The sequence below is a fragment of the Harpia harpyja genome, unplaced genomic scaffold (genome assembly GCF_026419915.1).
Source record: "Harpia harpyja isolate bHarHar1 unplaced genomic scaffold, bHarHar1 primary haplotype scaffold_47a, whole genome shotgun sequence".
NCBI lineage: Eukaryota > Metazoa > Chordata > Aves > Accipitriformes > Accipitridae > Harpia > Harpia harpyja.
Genome location: NW_026293404.1, coordinates 1,325,001 through 1,345,674, shown reverse-complemented (window position 1 = coordinate 1,345,674; position 20,674 = coordinate 1,325,001).

Below are 20,674 nucleotides of genomic sequence, written 5' to 3'. Positions count from 1 at the left end.
ATATATATATTATGTATGTGTGTATATACACACCCCCCTACAGGCATTTTTTCCTTTTAATATCCTACTCTGTGCGTGTTTGTGCATACACCTACAATTTTTATTTTTTAATATCGTCCTACGTACTCTGTGACTGTGTGTATATATGTGTGTACATACATATATTTAAAATAGTGTGGGTTTTTTTTTTTTTGGAAGCCACTTGGAACTCCCTTGGCTATTGAAACCCTTCTTGGTCTTAGTGCAGTGCATCACTTTGTTTTATTTGTAGGGCGCCGGTCTAGATTTGATTTTTCTAGTATCAGAATATTACTGTCTTTGCCGTACAGTACTACTGCAGGGTGTAGTATTCTGTACAAGGAGGTGTCAGACTGCAGGTGACAGAAGATCGTAACAGTCTCATATAAAAATCAAATACTTGAATTGTTAGTTCAGTAAGATTGTGTTGTGGTTTGTTTTTATTTTTTTTTCCCCAAACCCCAAAAGCTAATCCTGGAATTTGATTTTGAATTTAATATAAAAGTTGATCCTTGCAAGTCCCCAGCCCAACTATCTGCATTAAAAAAAAAACATTGTCAGCTCCTAAGCTTGAAGAGAACAGCAGAGGTGATTACAGATATGCAAGGGAAAAGGATAAAAACCCTGCAGCAGTGTATTTCAGCAGTCCGTAGGCATAAAATTAAGCTCTGGACTAAGCAGCCACAGCTGAGTTTGGTAAAACAACTGACCAAAATGTCCATTGTTCTTTGCATAATACTTGGCTTCAGCCTTTATCATCTCAGCTTGGTTCAGATAAGGCATCCCATCTCCTTCAGGTTTTTTTCTCTGGGTCAGGTTGTTGCTTTTCTCCTTTTAGCTGTGTTATGTTTTTATCACTGCAACTTCCTTGAACCTAGCTTACAGAAGTGTTCTATCACAGTATTGCTCGAGCAACCGAGAAACCAAACGTGAAAGCAACTCTGAAATCTAATGGTAGACAATATTAATGCTTTTATGATCAACTAAATTGTACACTATCCAAATATTTCTGAACTTTGAAAAGTCTGAATTTTGCTTCTACTTCTTTTTTTTGTACCGCGTCTTAGTCTGTTTTACTTCATCTCAAAGCAAATCCAGTCTTTGTACCACTGCTAATACTGTCTATTCTTGCATTTTCCTCTGGGGATGGAAAAAAAAACATGTTGTCTGCTCTGTGGTATCATATTAGGAGTCTGTGCTGTGAGTGAATGCTTGCTTTGGAATTTTAAAGTCATGAGTGAGACTCTTAATTTTCAGTGTGAATTTATTTGCTTCAAATACACAAAAGCTCACTCTTTCAAAAGAAAAAAAGAAAAAAGCTTGCAGATTTGCGTGCTGTTTTCCTTTTCTGATGTGGATGCAGTATGTCCAATGGAACTTTACAGCAGGGTCAAGTGTGAGGGCTTGCAGGGTGCGTGGTCCCATAAGCTGCTTCTCTTAGCCTTTATTTTCAAACATGAGAAGGCACTGTGCTGTGATGCCCATTTTAAACCATATGAATCCCAGACTACTAAATTGCAGTCCTTATTTAGCTGGGCTCTAGGCATCCATCTTATCATCGGGCAAGTTATGAAAAGAGAATGCATGTCGGCAAGGATTGGGAAAGTTTTGTTGATGTGGTTACTGGAGTTTGAACAGTGCTGTCCAGGTGAATGTCAGGGTCCGCTTCTTTCAGGTGCGGGAGAAGTTTCTGTGATATGAGAAAAGGTGCTTCGCCAGCTCGTGTTGTCACCTGCCCACCTTACCAGCAACAGCCCTTGTCCTGACCCGCTGTCAGTGAGGGCTCTGTGGAGGTCCTGACACTGTCACCCTTCGGTATCAGAGGGAAGAAATACCAAGTTACTGGAGTGTCGTGACTGATGGCTGAAAGCTGCTGTATGCGATCATCCCTGCTGGGGGGATGATCTATGTGTAGGTAGTATCTCTGGGGCATCTCCAGTTCATGTCTGGAGAAAGCCTTTGTTCAGTGCTGTTTTCTGCTCTGCGTAGTAGGCAGATCTCTTTTTTTTGGCATGGTGGTGGAGGCACTTAAGTAGTATTAATTCCCAAGATACCGAGTGTTTCAACTTTTCTCTTGCTCTCACTGGGACTTGGAGTGGTGCAGCACCTCTAGAAAGTAGGCTCTTTCCTGATTTGCAGGCTAACATCTGGATTGACTTTTAAGTGCTTTGAAGTGTTACCTGAATGCGCTTTCAGCTTCCAAATGTACCTGCTGAATGGGGTAAGTCCCCATTAACTTCAGATCCTTAGTGTTGTATACAAAAGCAGGTCAGAGAAAGGCGGTTGCTTAGTTAAGACTGGTTTTTACCCAGTATAAGCCTGTCTCTCTCCATGAGAAGGTAGCTAATGCTTTTTAGTGCATCTTTTAAGTGTTGCTTTTCTTTGCAGCTGTACAGGGAGGTGCAGGCCCTGGACGCTAGCTCTTGATCTGTGAGAGCAATTGCTTTCTGCTCGACTGGCATGCAGTGTGGTGTCGTGTGCCCTTGACTTTACATCCCAAAGGTAGCAATGTTAATGTAGTGGACAGGGCTTGCGCAGCACAGACTCTGTGTCTGCTCCCTGTGTAGGACACGCTACCGTGTCTTCCTTTCCTTCTGGAATTTGTAGAGCCTCCCTGCCTCTCAAGAGTAAGTCTCAATTTGCTGACCCAAGTAATCCGGGTCCAGAGGTGGTAGAGTACTGGCTATGTTGGAGAGCTTACCCTGATGAGTTCTAGGCACAGGTTGTGCTTTTTGTTTGATGGGAATGATGAACCTGAGGGACTTCAGCCCCTTAGGAGCCAATTTGAAGTGCTGTTCTTGAAAGTCTGTTCTACACATCCTCTTAGTCATGGATACATCAGGGATTCCTTCAGTTAATTTTTTGGATTAGAGAAAGATTCACAGTTGTTCTGCATTTTATAGCTTTTTATTAATAAATGGCATTAAAAAGTATATGCCATCTGCTTTCATCCTCCATCACCTGTTTCTGTTAAGGAAGTGTTGCGCCGGGTTGCTTGTCAAGAGCAGTTTTGGAGCAGAAATAAGAGGACATCCCCTCTTGTCCCTTTCTCCTCTTAGGCAAGTGAATGCTCTTGCTGATGGCAGAGGGCTTGAAGCTTTCTGCATGTATTTGCCAGAGGCAGGCCTGTAGAATGGGGGGAATGGCAGGGGGGCATGTCTCCAACTTGCTCAGATGCCTTTGTAGTTCTCTGAATTAAAGTGGGAAATTCTTATCTAAATCTGGTAAATCTAATTCAGCAGGTGTGAGACTTGCACAGCTGTTTCCCACCTATTAAGCCTGCAGCCAAGACTTCACCTCACATCTGGAGTAGGACAGTGTGGCCTTGCCTGTTCGAAGTGTGTGTCACAGATGCGGGCGGCTGTGGATGCAACATCAGGAGGTTGTGGAGGCGAAGGATGAGGATGTGTTTCTGGTTAGGAATCTGTACAGAGGGGAAGGGGAAACTCCCTGGCTGCATCCACGCCTCTCGCATGTCTGCTGCCATGTGTACCGCTGGGTGTATTCCAGTAGGCTACAAGTTTTGTGGTGTTCGGTCTCACTTGGTACGGTGACAGCAGTTGGCACATGGATGTAGCTGGCATAAGGCCCTCTTTTCCCCTCCTGTTTGAATGCTTGTTTAGCTGTAATGCAGTGGTACTTCAAAGAGGGCTTAAAAAAGCCCTAGGGTTTGTAACTTGGTGTCGTGGTGTGCAGGAAGGAAAAGCATAGACGTGGTGGGGTTCAATCTGCGTAAAAGAGTTGTTTGGGGTAGGGTGCTTACACAGAACCAACCTCATGCCCAATAAATAGAGATGAGATGACAGGACATTTTGCAAATTGCAAACTCCTACATAGAGAATCCCCCCCCCCCCCCCCAACTATTTGCCAAAGGATCCTTGTTTAGCTGAGGTTTCAGATGTAGATTTTGTGAAAGCAAAATGTACTCTTTTACGCAATCTCATGGCATAACTGAATGGTGCTAGAATGTTTTGTTTGGACTGGAAGCTTGCTGTAGCTTCCCATGTAGTGGTGGAACATGGTGTCGCTTAGGTTGCGGGATTCCTAGTCTGTTTTCGTGGCTGGGGGAAGTGCTAAAAGTGCCAGCTACAGAGAGTAAGGTGTGCTTGTGTGAGAATATTTGAGTGGAGAGAGCTTCAAAATTGTTTAAGAGCCTGACCTATCTGAGCAGCAAAGTGACTAGTGATTATTATGGTTATACTTGCTTACTGCTAGCCTGTTGAACAGCAAAATGCACTTGGTGGCAGCTGGGACAGTAATTTCTCTCACATCGTCAGCTATCGCAGCTTGGCAGGTAGCTAGATGGGGTGTGAGCTTGATGGAGCCCTGCTTTCCTGGAGATGGCTGAACACCTGCCTGCCGATGGGAAGTAGTAAATTAATTCCTTGTTTTGCTTTGCTTGCGTGCGCGGCTTTTGCTTTACCTGTTAAACTGTCTTTATCTCAGCCCACAAGTTTTCTCACTTTCACCCTTCTGATTCTCTCCCCTATCCCACTGTGAGGGCGGTGAGTGAGCGGCTGCGTGGTGCTTAGTTGCTGGCTGGGGTTAAACCACGACAGAGCTCATGGAGGAAACCAGTGTGACGTTCTTTCCTCTGTCTGCTGCCACGTACTAGCTCATGGTGCGTTTCCTTAGAGGCTTGTGGAAGATGGAACAAAGCTGCTCTTGATCTGAAATGGCTTGTGATCTTTGCTTCTCTGGCAGAGCTGGGGCCTGCTGAGCATGAAGCTTCTGGCTGTGCACCATCAGTGGAGCTGACGGCCTCAGAGGAGAAGGGCAGCAGTGTATGGAATTGAAGCTGCTGTTCCAGTAGCATCCATGGGATTTGTCTGCACTGCACCCTAGCAGTGGGGAAGCTTCAGTGTTGTGGAGAATACAAGTAGATAGTTCCTCCTTGAGAAAATACTGGACATCAAGCAGCAGCACTGCAGAGGTAAAGCATCCATCTTCCTCACTGTGTTGTATGTCCCTTCTCTGTTTGACAGGTATTTGATGGGTGAGCTTCTACGAGCACATCATCACAGTGGGAATGGGGCTAGGTTCCTCCCTGTTTTACGGTATCAGAGCCCAGAGGTTCCTGGGTGAAAAGCCCCTCCGTGCCTGCTATGGACGGAAGCAGAAATTAGGAGGAAGCGGAATTTTGCGGTTGACTTCTGGGAAACACTAGCTGGTGAGTAGCTTGAGGCTGTAGGAGACCCTTTACCCAGGAGCGATGTAGGGCTCAACAAGCAGTTCTTTTTATAGTACTGGGAGCTATTGTATGAAAGGCATCCCAGTGAAACAGTGATCATGTAGCCGATAACTGTAATGATGCATGAAAAGCAAGTGCTCCAGAATTGCTTTCTACATAAGCTTTATGAAAAAGTACTGAAGGTTGGTTGCTTGAGTGTAAGGCATACCGAGGCAATGCCATGGCAGGCACTTGAGTTCAGTTTCCTGTATGATCTCATAAAGCATTTAATGGCTTTGTCTAGCTTGAGTTACTTCAGGAACTTTGTCTAATTGGATCCGCAGAGGGCTCAGCAAGGGACTCTCCAGAGGAACCTTCAGGGGATCCTTCTGGGGACTCTCCACAGGACTGTCCTCTGAAGTCCCTGGAGAACTCTCCGCAGAGCTCTCCTCAGAAATCTCCAAGGTACTCGGTGGCCCTGGAAAGAAGGACTTTGCTTCTAGGAAGCTTAGAGCCGTCCATGAAGGATAAAGGATACCCCAGGTCAACCAAGATAACACCAGCATCCTAGCCCCTCTGACACATCTTTGAAACCCTCCCAGCACTGTCTGGCATCATAGACCAGCAACTCTAGCAAGACTGAGTGCAGGGACATCTGGCTTAATAGGCAAGCAGCGAGAGCGCTGCAAAACTAGAGTTGCTTTGCAAAGTTTGACTATGATTATCAGTAGTGTGGCTGCTGGTGGTTAGTCAAGTCGTCTTGTAGCTGAACAATTGAAGGGTATGAGAACCCTGCGTAAAGGCACATTTGGGGTGTCCCAACTAGGCTGGGACACAACACGTGCACGAAAAAATACTTGCCCCTGTAATTCTATACTTTGCGTCCTGGCCTCTCACCTCGGTCAGCATGGGCCCGTTGCAAGTGTTTCGTGACGCTGGCTCAGGGCTCACGTGTGGGCAGAGGGTTTTGCTGGGTGAGGTCCAGGGAGTGCCGGACAAGGCTGTAGAGGGGGTGGAGCGAGCTGGGCAGCCAGTGCAGCACCAGCTCCGGGCTCTCAGCATGTGAGCCCTGGCCAGCGATGCCCGCTCGCCGGCCCGGTGCGAGACGAGTTTTCCATGCTCAGGCAGTCCCTGCCTGTCCCCCCGTGGCAGCTGCGGCTCCTTCCCAGGGCTGGGTCCAGCTTGCCAGCAGTGATGCTGGTGCTAGGGCAGTGATGGACGCTTCCATCCTCCCGGTGTTGATGCTCATCAATGTGGTTTCTCCCATGGGCACCCGCCACCTGGAGCAATGCCACGTGTAGCCATCTTCTCGGTGGCCATCCCCAGCCCAGCTCAGCCACCCGTGGGCTGGGCAGGTGTTGCGTTAACTCCTGGGCTGTGCAAATGACCACAGGCAGAGAGGTGCTTCCCAGCTCTTTTAATGACTTTAAGGAAGAAAGAGGGATCTGGGAGAGGGCTGGGGCTGGGGCGTGTGGGTGCAGGTCTCTGCCTCCAGATCTCCTCTGTGTGTGGGTGCTATGAGAGACAGTGCTGGACCAGTGGTTTATGGGTAGCTGTAATGGTGGGCTATCTCCATGTCCGTCTCCCTCGGCACAAAAAACTGCAGCTGGCCCAGTGACATCTGCAGGGCCGCCCGCTCCTGCTCCTCCTGGGCCAGCTTCTTCACGTGCTCCCACTTGGGCCACTGCTCGGAGTGATGGGCACTGACTCCTCGTGCTCCTCCAGTGGGGTGGGCACAGCTGTAAGGCCCCCCCCCGAGGGCCCGAGGGATAGCACGGAGTCAGCAGGAGGGCACAGCAGCTGAGGTGGCATGCGGAGCTGCTGCGGCAGCCCCTCCCATGGGGTTTGGCCCCCCGTGGGCAACAGTCACAGCCAGCTTGGCTGCTTAGGTTTGGCAGCCGGCCTGGTGCGTGCCTTGCTGCTGGCCGCCGCCAGTGCCATCTCCTTCTTGCCATCAGCCGGGGGCTTGGAGGCAGCCGTCCCCGTGCTGGGTCTCGGGGCCACCAGCAGGTGCTTGGGGATGCAGCAGGGCACGCTGGGGTCGGCTTGGGGCTCCAGGTCGGGTGGTTGGCGCACCAGCCCCACCACCTTCACTCTTTGCCCCAGCGGGTGGAAGCTCTGGATGGAGTTTCGCAAGCGTTCCCTCAGGCGGGTGCGGGGTGTCCCCGGCCCCGGGGTGGGGATGCTGTTCCTGGGGATGCCGGTGGTGGGGCTGTCAGCGTCAGGATGGGGTAGAGATGGCGGTACCAGGGGTGTTGGTACCAGGCCGGGCTGGGGATGCTGGTGCTGGGGTGGTCATTCCTTTTAGTAACTGCAAGGTGGCACCACGGCAGCAGCCTCTGCTGGGCAGGGGCCACGGCCTCCTCTCCGGGGGCACGGGGTGAAGTGGTGCTCGGTGGGCCCAGGGCCGGCGCCGTCATGGGAGGCAGAAGGGGCTCCCGTGTACCGGAGCGGTGAGTGCGACTGCCGGGCCTTGCCCCTGCCCCCAGCACTCCGCGGCTTCCTCCTGGGGGCTGCCCTGGGGTTCCGCAGCAGCGTGCGGCCCGGTGCTGCTGGGAGCCGCAGGGCCCGCCTGGGCCCTGACACCAGCAGCGCTGGTGGCTGGCAGCGCTGTGTCGCCTGTTCCGTTGAACACAGGGCAGCCCCCAGGCAGCGGGGAGCTGTAGCTTAAAGTGCAGGGGGCCGGGGGATCGGGGTGGGTGAGGGTCCCCAGGACAGGTGTGGGGCCAGAGCCCTGGGCCAGCAGTTTAAGGCCTCCGTGCTGCGGGGTTTTGGTGGACCGGCTGCGTGAAACCTGTCCCCTCCCGCTGTGCAAAGGACCTTTGCTCCCTGGTGTCTCGCCGGGTTCTAGATGGCTTGGCCGGCACGTTGTTGCGGTTGGATGCTCTCCGCCTGCTGCCCGCTGCTGCCACGCCGTCCCTGTCCAGCTTCCCCTCCCAGAGGGTTTTCGCCTGTTTGGCCACCTGCTGCACCACCATCTACTTCTTTTTTTTTGGTGGGATGCTGTCCCGGGGGGAGGTGCCTGCCTTCTGAGGGGTGCTGGCTGGTGTGGGGCGCTTGTTTTTCTTGCCACCCACCTCTCCTGATCTGGGCACCACCCGGCAGGAGACGATACCCAGCGGCAGTGCCTCCCCCAGCAGTCGGGCCATGCGGGGCAGATGATGCTGGGGGGAGGCAGGGGGCTGGCCAGGGAACTCAGCAGCGGGATCTGCAGAGGGCTCAGTGAGGGACTCTCCGGATGACCCTTCTGGAGACTCTCCACAGGACTGTCCTCTGAAGTCCCCAGAGAACTCTCTGCAGAGCTCTCCTCAGAAAATTCCAAGGGACTCGGGGGCAGCCAGGTGAGGAGGTCTTCTGCTGCTACCCTGCCATGCTTCCCCTTGGGGTCCTGCAAGGGGGAGGCCAGCACCCCCCAGAACGGGTCTGTGTCCCCCAGCATTGCCACCGCCAGGCGGTCCTCAGGGCAGTTGCCCTTTGCCCCATACTCCACGGTATCGGGGGCTTCGTTGATGGAGGCGGTGCCGGTAAGGCTGTCGGGGACATCGGGGAAGGTGTTTTCGCCATCCACCAGCATCACCGCCACCACTTGCTCCTTGTTGCAGCTGCCCTCTGCCCTGTACTCCAAGAGGTGGGGGAGCTTGTTGAGGGAGGTGGTCAAGTCGGGGATGTTGGGGGCACGTGGGACGGTGCCCTCACCGTCCCCCAGCCCCACCACCACCGCTTGCTCTTGGGGCAGCTGCCCTCCGCCACGTACTCAGAGAGGTCGGGGAGCTCATCGAGGACCTGTTTGGTCAAGTTGGGGACACTGGCGATCAAGATGGTGTCCTCGCTGTCCTGTAGCCGTGCCACCACCGCTTTGTCCTGAGGGCAGCCACCGTCCTCCACGTACTGCGAGAAGTTGTGGAAGTCATTGAGGAAAGCGGTGCTGGCGAGGCTGCTGGAGAAATCAAGGACGTCAGAGATGGTGTCCTCACTGTCCCTCAGCCCCGCTGCTACCACTCGCTCCTTGGGGCAGCAGCCCTCTGCCACGTACTCGGAGAGGTCGGGGAGTTCGCTGAGGAAGGCAGTCAAGTTGGGGACATCGGGGACAGTGTCCTTGTCGTCCCCCAGCCCCGCCAGTGCTGCTCGCTCCTTGGGGCAGCAGCCTTCCACCACGTACTGGGAGAGGTCGGGGAACTCACGGAGGAAGGCGGTCAAGGTGGGGCTGTCAGGGCCGGTGTCCTTGCCATCTGCAGTGTCAAGCTAGGTGGGCATATGGTTGAGGGTGGTGTCGTCTGCCTGCTCAGGAAAGGCCTCGGCGAAGGCAGCTGGCCCCTGCTCGAGCAGATCCGCGAGCTTCCCCAGGGCTGCTGGGGTGGTCACCGCAGCTGAAAAAGCAAACCAACCAACTCACCCCAGGGGTGATGCAAGCTTTCTTCCACCTAGCTGCCCACCTGCGGGCGCTGCCACCCCCCAAACCTCACCTTTGGGCGTTGTCATGGTTCTGCTGGTCGTTGGAGGCAGGGCAGGGTGGTGGGGGCTGGCAGCAGGGACGCTGTCCTCGATGGCCGCCCCGTCCTTGTTGGAGGTCTCTGATGGCTTCTGGGCACTGCCGGGCAGGGTGTGGAGCACAGGGGGGCCCTGCACCCAATGTTGGTCCATGGGGCGGTGGGGTGGCAGGGCGTGCAGGGACATGCAGCACTGAGGAGCCCGTGGGAGAGGGAGCAGCCATGGGGAGGAGCTGCACCCCGCAGGGAGGCTGCACCACGGGGGGGAGCTGCACCCCACAGGGGAGCTGCACCAGCTGCCCCAGGGCCCCCAGGGGCCCTGGCACCCCATGCCATGTGCTGGCCTGCGCCAGCTGGTAGGTAATGGGGTGGACCTGGGCAGGCTTAGAGGACACTGGCAGCCCTGGGACAGAGGGAAACACACAGGCAGTGACCGGTGGTGGCATGGCTGGAATGGCAAAGCTCACACCGGGCACCTCTGATGCCATCGGCAGCCAGAGAGGGAAGCTCTGTGTTGGGGGAAGCAAAGAGGGGCGATGGGGTGAGATCTTGGCGGGCAGAGCTGGCTGGGGGGTTATCTGGAGGGCAGGAGCACCAGGAGGAGTGGGAGCCTGCTGCTGTACCTGCCATGGCGGTTGGTCAGTGTGGGGTTTGTTGGGGGCAAACAGCCTCCGTCCCCATGGCAATCAATCCGCCAGCACCTGCGTCAGCCAGCCTTGCAAGGGTTTGGTTTTTCGTACAACTTCCCACCTCAATGATTTCCTATCCTGCTGATGATGGTTTCCCATCCCCACAATGGTTTCCCATCCCAGTGATGATTTCTCAGCCCCACGATGCTTTCCTATCCCAATGGTTTCCCATCCCAAGCATGATTTTTGGGGGGAGGTGAATTTCCTGTCCAAGGGGAAGGCATGGGCCCAGCACCGGTGGCCCTGCAATGCTGACGTGCGTGCTGCCCCATCCTGCCCCAGTGGTGGGGATGGGGGGGGCTGGAGCGCTTTTGGGATGTGCCCCAGGGGGGCAACTGCTTCTCCCAACTGTGGTGGAACCGGTGCCAGTGCTGGTACCGTGCAGCCATGATGGGGAGCTGCCGCGACAATTTGGCAGCTGGCCCGTGCCGACCGAGGAGAGAGCCTGGGATGCAAAGTATAGCACTGCAAGAGGAGTTCTTGCATTCATGCACGTGAGCTGTCCCATTCAAACTGGGGCACCCCGAATGCGGTTTGACACATGGTTCTTATACTTTTCAGGCATTCAGGTGCAACATGATTTGACCAACCACTACTTAACAGCCAGACAGTCACACTGCTGTTCTGCAAAGCAACCCTAATTCTGTGGTGTTGCCATCCATCTGCTTCTTTCTTGAACCAGACGTCCCAGTAGTCGGTCTTGCTGCAGTTCCTTATCTCTCATGCCAGGTAAGGGGAGGGTTTCACAGAGGTGTCGGAGGGGCTGGGGTGCTGGTGTGATGTGGGTAGTCCAGGGCTATCCTCTTCTCTTCAGGGTGGGGGCTGTCCTTCTCTGCCTTGCAATGAGCTGGGGTCCTTTAGTCATGCTGACTGAACCATGGCTATGCAGTATACAATGTCAAGAAGGTGTCTGTCTATCTATGTGTCTGTCTGTCTTAAGGAACTTGATGCAATTTTGTCCTCTCAAGACGAGTTGGTGCCATAGTTAGGGAATGAGATTTTCCTAAGAGAGGCCCTGGGGTGTCCCTTTGTGCGGGGTTCCCGGGAGGTGCTTGTGGGCGTTGCTCACAGTGGGGTGGGGGATGCATGTACTGGGGACGACGGTAGCAGTGTGGGGTGGGGATGCTGTTCTGGGCATGCTGGTAGCACCCTGAGGTGGGGGGCCAGGGCAGGCGAGTCTCCCCAGGCTGGGGAGGGGGGCAGTGCTGTTTGTTCACCTCCATTTGAGCTGAAGGCCTGTGATATAGCCTTTGCCAAATGAGAACTTCACTTTCTGGGCGTGTTTGTCAATTGCGGTGCTTTGCCCCAGTTTCAGGTCATCGGTCAGTCTGGGAAACCCTCAGCTGAACAGTCCCAAAGCAGTGAGGGCCTGAGCGCGTTCTGGTTTGGCTCGGTGTAACTTGTGTGTCAGTCTGCATCTGCTTTTGCTCGTTGCCTGTGCCTTTCTCTTTGAAGGGATGATCTTTGGGAGGTTCTGCAACATGGACCTCCTCCCTCCATCAACCCATTGCAGCACGCCTGTGTTTAATGCCTGCTGTGTCTCAGAGCTGCAGTCAGAACCTTCATCCAGAGGAGAGCTGTTTGCCTCATGACCTGATGAAAAAAATCCAAAAATCCAAGAGCAAAAGGAAGAACTGGGCCTGATGGTGGGCCTGATGTCCAGAACTCGCTGCTACAGGCCAGAGGTCAGTCTTGGTCTTGCTGTCAGGGAAGCGACGCTCAGTGACATTCATGTGCCCCTTCCTGGGGAGCACTGGTGGGGCCGTGACAGGGCTCTGTTCTGGGCGCAGGGAAGGATAGTGGGGCAGCGGGCAGGCATCCTTCCCTGTGGGGTCCGCCAGTGCAAGGGCTATGCCGGTAGTTAGGGGGAGCTGCGGGGAGCCTTCCCCCATGCTCCAGCTCAGCTGGGCTCTGGGAGCATCCCTGATGGATGCTCAGACCCTGAAGGAGGCCGAGGAAGAGACGTCAGAGGGACCCAGAGCCCTGCAAGGCTTGGGCACGAGCTTGACAGGAGGTCCTGGGGCGCAGGGTATGCTGCCACACCCAGCAGACCGCCAGCCTGGAGCTTGAGCGCCGTGACATGGGAGACGTGGAAGGGAGAAGTCTCCTCTGACCCATGGAGCTGTGGAGGGAGAAGGAGAAAACACCCCGGGGTTGAGGAGGAGCCCACATCTCCTCAGCCCCGAGCAGCGTGCCCAGCCTGTGCCCACCTCTGACATGAACTGGTTGTGGATGGGGCGGAAGCGCTTGGTGACCCTGATGGCAAAGATGATGTTGGGGATGAGGAAGAAGGAGCAGCAGCCCAGGCTGAAGCAGGCAGTGTTCTGGAAGGAGAGAGCAGGCAGGTCCCCACTGGGCTGTGTGGGGAGAGGCAACCCCCAGGGTCTGGAGGGGCTTGGGGAGCCTTGTGGTGGCTGTTCCGGGTGGTGTGGGGGAGTCAGGGCTGCTGTCAGCCCCGGCTGCCCCCAATTTGTGCCAGTGTGCCTGAGCCAGTGTAGGCCCTGAGCAAAGTACCGCAGCTTCTTCCTCGTGAAGCAGCCGATCTCCTGGGTAGCATGGAGGGCTGTGTGTTAACACAGTCACTGCATTTCAAGCCTTCCACCTGTGACAACATCCTCTCAGGGGGCACACTTGCCTGCTCTGATCAAACACTCAGTCAGCGGAGTTAATACTGAACTGATATAAAATCGGGGCTCAACCTCTACATTCACGGCTAGGATACAAGACTCCTATCACAGGGCTCAGACTTCAGTCCCACCTGAGGTATGTACCTTCAATTTCACTTCCCACTGGTCAAATATTCCTCTTCAGAGCTCTCTTTAAACTGAGGGCTTGCAGTAAGGGAAGGAAGAGAGTTCCTTACCTCTTGAGCAGTCAGGGCATGTTCCCCTGCTAAAAGTAGCATACTCAGGCCTCCCATTTGTGTCGGAACTGTTAAAAGAGTAAAACCAAGTCTTCAGTTTATTCATTTGCTTCTTTAAAGAACCTACCATTCGCAGCGTTAAACCCCCAGAACACTACTTGTCACAGACACTCTAAGCAAGCTGCCATAAAAGGCAATTCAAGAGGATCACAGCTAACCACTTCTGTACCCTCTGGGAGAGGCTTTCAAAGCTGTTTGAAGGATTTAGTTGGATTTGTCTGCTTCACACCCCATTGCGTGGATTTACAATTTTACTGCCAAAGGTTTTAGGTACTACAGAGATGGATACCTTTAAAAGAGCAACTGTAACGATCTCATGCATAAATATAGACAAAAATGCTCTAATATCACCCATGTTTATAACTCAATGGATGCTCCTACCAAGGGAGTGGTTCCTTTCCATAACCACTGAACAAGTGAAAGGATGGAACAAAATGACATGATCAAGCTCTGAAGCAAGATTTCCATTTTCATTTAGCTTTAATTTAGAGCTGCATTTAGTGGTGAAAAGTGCCAGCCTGACAGCTCTGAAGCATGAAGTGCTTGATCCTCTGTACCAGAACCGCGCAGGCACTGGCCAGGCAAGCTGCCTGCCTCTTTCTTGCCCTGCCAATACAATATATAATTGAGGAATGTAAAATGGAGATAGAAATGTATTTTCTCCAAGTATTTGATGCTGACAGCTTCTCGCCTCCAGCCTTCCTGCACCTCAGGAGCTTGGAAAACAACAACAAGAAGTGAAAGCAATGAACGCTGGCACTGCATTACTCACGGAGTGGCTTTTCCACTCAGAACAGTGGTTGCTTTGCATCATCATGAAGACTAATTGTCTGGTTTTGGAGGAGTGCCTTGGAAGCAAGGCAGGGGTCCAATTTAACAGCATGTCATCTAGAGAGAGGGAGACAGTCTGTGGCCCGAATGTCTCGCTCAACAGCCGCAGCGTGAGAACAGGGAAGCGTTATCCTTGCTGTATTGCTGAGACACCAACTTCAGTAATGATGAGACACCAAAGATAAGTAACTTTCCCCAGGTCTCACTAAGCATGCACTCACGTTTTCCAATTTACTTTCACTGAACTACACAAACCCTCTCTCTACAACAATAAATTACATGTGCCCGGGACCACTCCCTGGAATGGAGGCCAACTGGCACAATTACCCTTGGCCATCTGGTTGCATTTTGTTATGCAAAATTTGGATGCAGAATAGCTGCATCCAAGATGCCCACTGGGAAATCCCCTGGCCCACTCCCACTCGTGAGCGGTGCCAGGGAAGTTGTTGAGTTTTTCAGCTGACATGGGCCAAACCTGTACCTGTAAACCTCCAAACGATTTAGCACTACAGATGATCAAGGTCCAGTTCATGGGAACACTCACTGGTGCTGTTTAATTCAATACCACAGATGCTGCCAAAAATTCTCTCAGACAGCATCTCACGCTAACATACACAGGGTAGGTTTTTTCAATACTCTCTTAAAACACCACTAAACAGAAGCAGAGGAAAGCAATGGGAATAAACCAAGCCCATCCGCTATCTCAGGGATAGAAGAGTGGCTCATTATCTTAAGAATACAGCCTAAAGAGCATCTGGCTTCAAACCCAATGTTCAACTGGAATAATTTTTTCCGTTACTGTGATGAACAGGTAGAAGGGGGGTGTGTGTGGGGGGAGGGTTGGTTGTCTTTTTGTTTTTAAACTTCTTACTTTTAAATAAAAAGGGGAACAAAAGGTATTAAGCATCTACAAAGAGACAAGGTACTATCAGAAGTGTAGGATCTAGCGACAAGAAGTGGCTGAAGAAATGGAGACAGAAAATGGGAAGGGTCAGGAAGTACCTAAGCACAATTCACAAGTGAAGCGATTCTGTCAGCAGAGCCCTTTTTGCCACCAAAATGCTTGATCAGCAACAGTTCAGTCCTTCAAACAAGAGGACATCAGAGCAATTAAAATGTGAAAAGGCAACACGTACCTTGAAAGACAATGCCTGAAGAGGCAGTTGATTTGGAGGAAGGAGAGATTGGAAGAGATCTCCAGGCCCATCATAAACTTACTGAACTCCATATTAAGCAATAAGGGGTTGACTGGTTGCTTTCTGCTCTCTTTTCTTCCATCGGAAGGCTGTTGCAGAACCCAAATCTTCTTAGCGTTTAGAGTTTTCTTCCAGTTTTCAGCTTAAATTTACTCAGGATCAGGTGGTACACATGTTTTCTGGTGCCCACACCTTTAAGCTTAAAAACTGTTCTCCCTAAATGGTACTTCCCTCTCCTGCATTTACAGGAGTCACCCCACTCTTCTTCCACTTGTTTTTCTAGCCTAAGCAAATCAAGAACTCCTGATGTCATCACGCATGTCCATCGCCCATGTCCCAGCAATCCCTGCAGCTCTCTTCTCCAGTTATTCCAGAGGGAGGTCATCTTTCTTGTACATGAAGGACCAGCAGGGCAACCACGTCAGATGAGCTGTGCTCTGTTCAATGGCATTAACTCTTCTCTACAGTTCCTGAAAGTACTTGGCCTGACACACCGCAGTGTAGCACTTTCTTATGCCCACATCACACTGTTGGCTCCCAGCTGCTCTTCTGTGCTTCCCTGTAGCTACCTGTAGTTCTTCTTCCCCCTCCTCAGTTTTGGCCAGCGGAAGAACATAGAAGAGAATCACAGAATCACAGAATCACAGAATCACAGAATCATAGAATGGGTTGGGTTGGAAGGGACCTTAAACAGCATCTAGGTCCAACCCCCTGCCATGGACAGGGACACTTTCCACTAGACCAGGCCCATCCAACCTGGCCTTGAACACTTCCAGGGAGGGGTGTTACGGATGCACGACTAACCAAATCCAACAGGTGTTAAAACTCAGATTTATTCTTCAGCAAAAGTTAGTTAGAAGTCCGATAACATTCTATAAAACCACAGGCTCAATGATGTAAAGAGAATTAATACTACACGGCCGACTTAGGAATCCCCAAGATTTAAAGTGATGGCTCAAAATGCGCGTCTCACTCACCAAAAAGCTGAGGGCTCTCTCCCTCGAGGAGTTACCTCGGGCGGTGCCCCGACCCAAGGGGGAGTCCCTGACTGCAGACCCGCTGCTCTGAGGAGGACTGCCAACGTGTCCTCTGGCAGGACCCCGTTTATACCCCTGTCGAATCTGACCTGTGGTCATTTAATTCTATTGGCCAGAAGGGTCACCTCGGTGTACCTGGCGCATCCCGATTGGCCAGTTCAAATTTCAACCTGCAGCCTCCAGGGTTTCCTTCCCCTTCTCCCTTCCTGGAGAAGTTTTGTTTCCTGCTGGCAGGATGGGGGGGAGGTCGGGGGGGGAATGTACTGCCACAAGGGGGCATCTACAGCTTCTCTGGGCAACCTGTTCCAGTGCCTCACCACCCTCGGAGGGAAGAATTTCTTCCTTCTATCTAATCTAAATCTACCCTCTTCCAGTTTAAAGCTATTACCCCTTGTCCTATCACTACATGCCCTTGTAAAAAGTCCCTTTCCGGCTTTCTTGTAGGCCCCCTTCTTCCCCCTCTTCTAAATATCTTCTTGGGGGTCTCAGCTTGCTGCCCTTCAGATACGTAGCTTATCACAACAGGACAAGAATAGCACTGTTTTCTCCCCAAGTAAGCAAATACTTAAACTGTTTATTTAAATATAAAAATGAAGAGGGAGGAAAAAATTGACAGCTAAGTGGCAAGTGAAAGTTTAAATTGGTGCTAAAGCAACTTGAATACTTATTCTGCAGCTGTAGCAGAGGGCTGCCACTTAGATGTCTGATCATAATAAAACAAAAAATCCTTCCACTATGGCTTCAAATTACAAAATAACTTCATCTAAGGGAAGACAAAATTCCCATTCTAAGGCAAGACAAAATGTACACAAACATTGCCATATGTTTATAGTGCCTTCTCAGCATGACGTTTCTCTCACAGCACCAAGAACTTACTGGTATGAAAAATTACAATTTTTAAGTGCTATTTTAAAGCAATTTACAGTTAAATCGACAGTAGTGAGAAAATAGTCATGAATTTGACTTGCAGAATGGGAGATGATTCATGGCTTTCGCAACAGCTTTTACTATTGATGAAGCTTACAACTATCTTACTATTCGGGAATGACATTCTTTGTTAGTATTGGTCCGGTTAGAAACTCGGCAGGCTGGCTTGTTCATCATTGCAGTTTTTCAATCAGAGGAAAGAAAGAACTGAAGAAGAACTAAGCAGAAAGAAGGCCAGCAGGCACCAGTTTCAACTACCTTTCACTTGGGTGCAGAAAGAAGCTTCTTTCTAAAAACAAAAATTGCATCTCTATCAGGATATTGGCTATGCTAGGAAGTGTCTTTTTTCCACCCTTTACTTCACTAAAAAGTTTTTTGGCCCAGCTGGTTTTCTCCTGATGCAGAAATGTGAAAGCATTGGGAATCTTGCACATTTGTACAGGAAAGATGTCGCCCACTTAGCTCTGTAGCTGTGAGGGTAGGCGCTGCAATGGTCACGTTCCCCTGCAAACAGCAGTTGTCTTTGCAGGTGAGCCATGTCATGAGAAAAACGTGCTCCATTACAACTTCCCAGCTGGATGAGCAAGGACACGACTAGTGGGTCTGCAGGTCAGAAGCCCAACGCTGGTGTCACACCTCAGGTTCTTGACACAATGGTAGGTCAATATGCAAAACTTAAAACGTGGGGTGGTTACTGTTGGAATGCCAAAAATAAAGGAGAGGTATGGCCTGTGGGGGACTCCAGAAAAAGAAAGGAAGATCTTACTCTCTCTATATTACATTTTCCAAAATGAAATCTAGTATGTAAAAAGCAATCAAGACAGGATTAACAGCTACCAAAGAGTAAACAGATTTCCTGGAATTGTTCTGGAGTCATATAATCCCTGTCCAAAGGAAGCTGTCTGCCTTGAAGATGTGAGACAGTCAGTGGCATTTCTACAGTTGCTCAGCTACATTTTAGTTCATCAGTTAGCATGCAGCCTGGGTTTTAAAAGGTGCTGCACTGGCTAGAAAGGTCAGCGCTGAATTGAGCTATCACATGAAGTCGAGGGGAGAGGAAAACAACAACACATATTTACCACAAACTGGTATATAGTTGACAAAACAGTAATCCACTTGGCACGGCAGACTTGCCATGATTTAGATGCTGCTGCTAACATCTCTGTCAGAGGCTGTCGCTATTTTATGGGCTATCGTTATACTCGTGAGACAGCCAGCTTTCGCTTGCAGGAGGACTGGAGTGAAACCCCTGTGAATTACTATGCTCACTGACTCAGCCAGCAGAAAATAAATAAATAAATAAATAAATAAATAAATAAATTTTAAAAATCACATGTAGCACAAAAGAGGGCCTTTTTCAGAAATTAATGGCTCTATAGATAAAACAATGGATTAGATCAGTTTCTAATTAACTCTTAAGTTCTCTGTCCTCTGCTTTGATAGGTGTTGATTTGAGATCTCTCTGTACTCAGAAGCTGTACAGTTGGATATCCCGGCAGGAGCAGTGGGGGACAGCAGCCAGGTAGACCAAGATCTACTCCTTGTTCTCTCTGTTAAGTCAATAAACCTGAAGGAGCACAAAAGTGACTCCTCTGATAGCAAAAACAGAATGGGATGAAGGGGCTTGAGATTTTTAGAACTGGTCTTCCGTATATCATAACGATGTAGCAGAAAACACTTTATTTTGATCCCATTTCACAGTTCCTTCATAGCCAGAAGAAATTTCATTACAGGAATTTTCATACCACTAAACTGGCAAAAAGGCATACAAGACTTTTTATCCCTTCTTCTCCTTTTATACTTGTTCCATAAAACCATTTCTCACTCTCCAGCTCACGATCTCTCTAAGCGGAAGAGTCCTATCTGCCACACACTTGTCATAAACTAGGTAGGATACGACAAAGTTTCAAACACATCAGCATTCATAAAATTAGAAACGTCAAAATGCAAAAAAGAAAAAAAAAGGGAAAAAAGGGTGGTGGGGTAAAAATTAGTTTCTACCTTGACTGTTAGGCTCTTAAGCTACCAGTATTTAACATTAATGTTTCTATTTCAAGGTCATGATTGCTACAGTTCTGCTATTTGTGGATATCAGTTTGAGATTATCTGCCTTTCACCAGTTCAGGCAATCCAATTCGTGATGGATTTTTTTTTTTTTTTTTATGTTTAAAATGGTTAGAATCCACCCCTCCAAGCTATCATTACGCCTCTCTTGATTTAAATATAAGAAGTTAGCTCCCCTGGTACATTCATCCACAAGAATGTTAACACCTCCAACTTCATAGACAACCATAAATTATTTCTGTAAAGAGCAAATTACTAAACATAGTACAACACTCTATGAAAGAGAAAAAGAATGCACACAATCAGCATTTCCCTTTTTGACTAGAAAATGAAAATCTCTAATAGCAGATAAGCCTGAACTAAACATCAATCAAATCTGGACCCCAAATGGGCTATGGCTTACGATATGTCACATGTCCGGACTCGACTCCTGAAAGGAGTCATGCACTTAGGAAAATTTTAGGTCGTTATGCAGGGGTTTAACTAGAGTCTTGGCAACTTAATTTGGGACACGAAAAGCATCTGCACTACAGTAGCATGTGCAGTAAAGGAAACTGGTCTTGCAGTTCGATTCCAACACCGCATCTGAATACAAAACGAGGCTGCTACGTTTGAGGAACATGGATGGAAATCTCACCTGCCATCCTGAAGTTGCGCTGTGGCATTTCGTCACTTTTTTGTCATTTTCCTCGGGCTTGGTAAATGTTTTGCAGAGTCCGAAGCAAAGGCCCATAGCTTTTTCCTGTTTGTAACAGTGGATGTCTGGGTTTTCACAGGTTGGTTTGCTGTGGGGCACCATTTGTACCCTCGATTTGCCTTCACACATGCATCCCTGTACTAGAAAAGAAAAGGACAATTGCCATTCATGCCGGTCATGACATTTTACTATCCACAGGGCAATAGAGTGCACTGCTTTTAAGAGGATTTAATAAAGTAAATAATCCTTAAATATCTTGATTTTTTAACAGTTTAGTCACGTGCTTAGAATCTAACCGCCAACACAATCTAACACGAAGAAATCTTAAGATAAGTAGAGCTGTATTTAAAAAAGTGGGGCTTCTCTTTCCTCTCCCGAGGGTTTATCACCCAGAGCAGGCTGAAGTTCTGATCCTGCAAACTGCTCCCCAGTGCTTGTATGCTCACTCTGGGAAACAAATTATTTTGCAGGTACAGTCTTTGTTTACTTTCTAGTTTAAATGAAATGAAAACAGACATTTAGCAATAAATGCAGCATGATGCTCCTTACCTTGCACTCCTTTTTCTCTACTAGATCTGTATCTTAGAATATTTGAGTATATTCTTTCCCAAACCAGGCACTGAAAATAAACCACC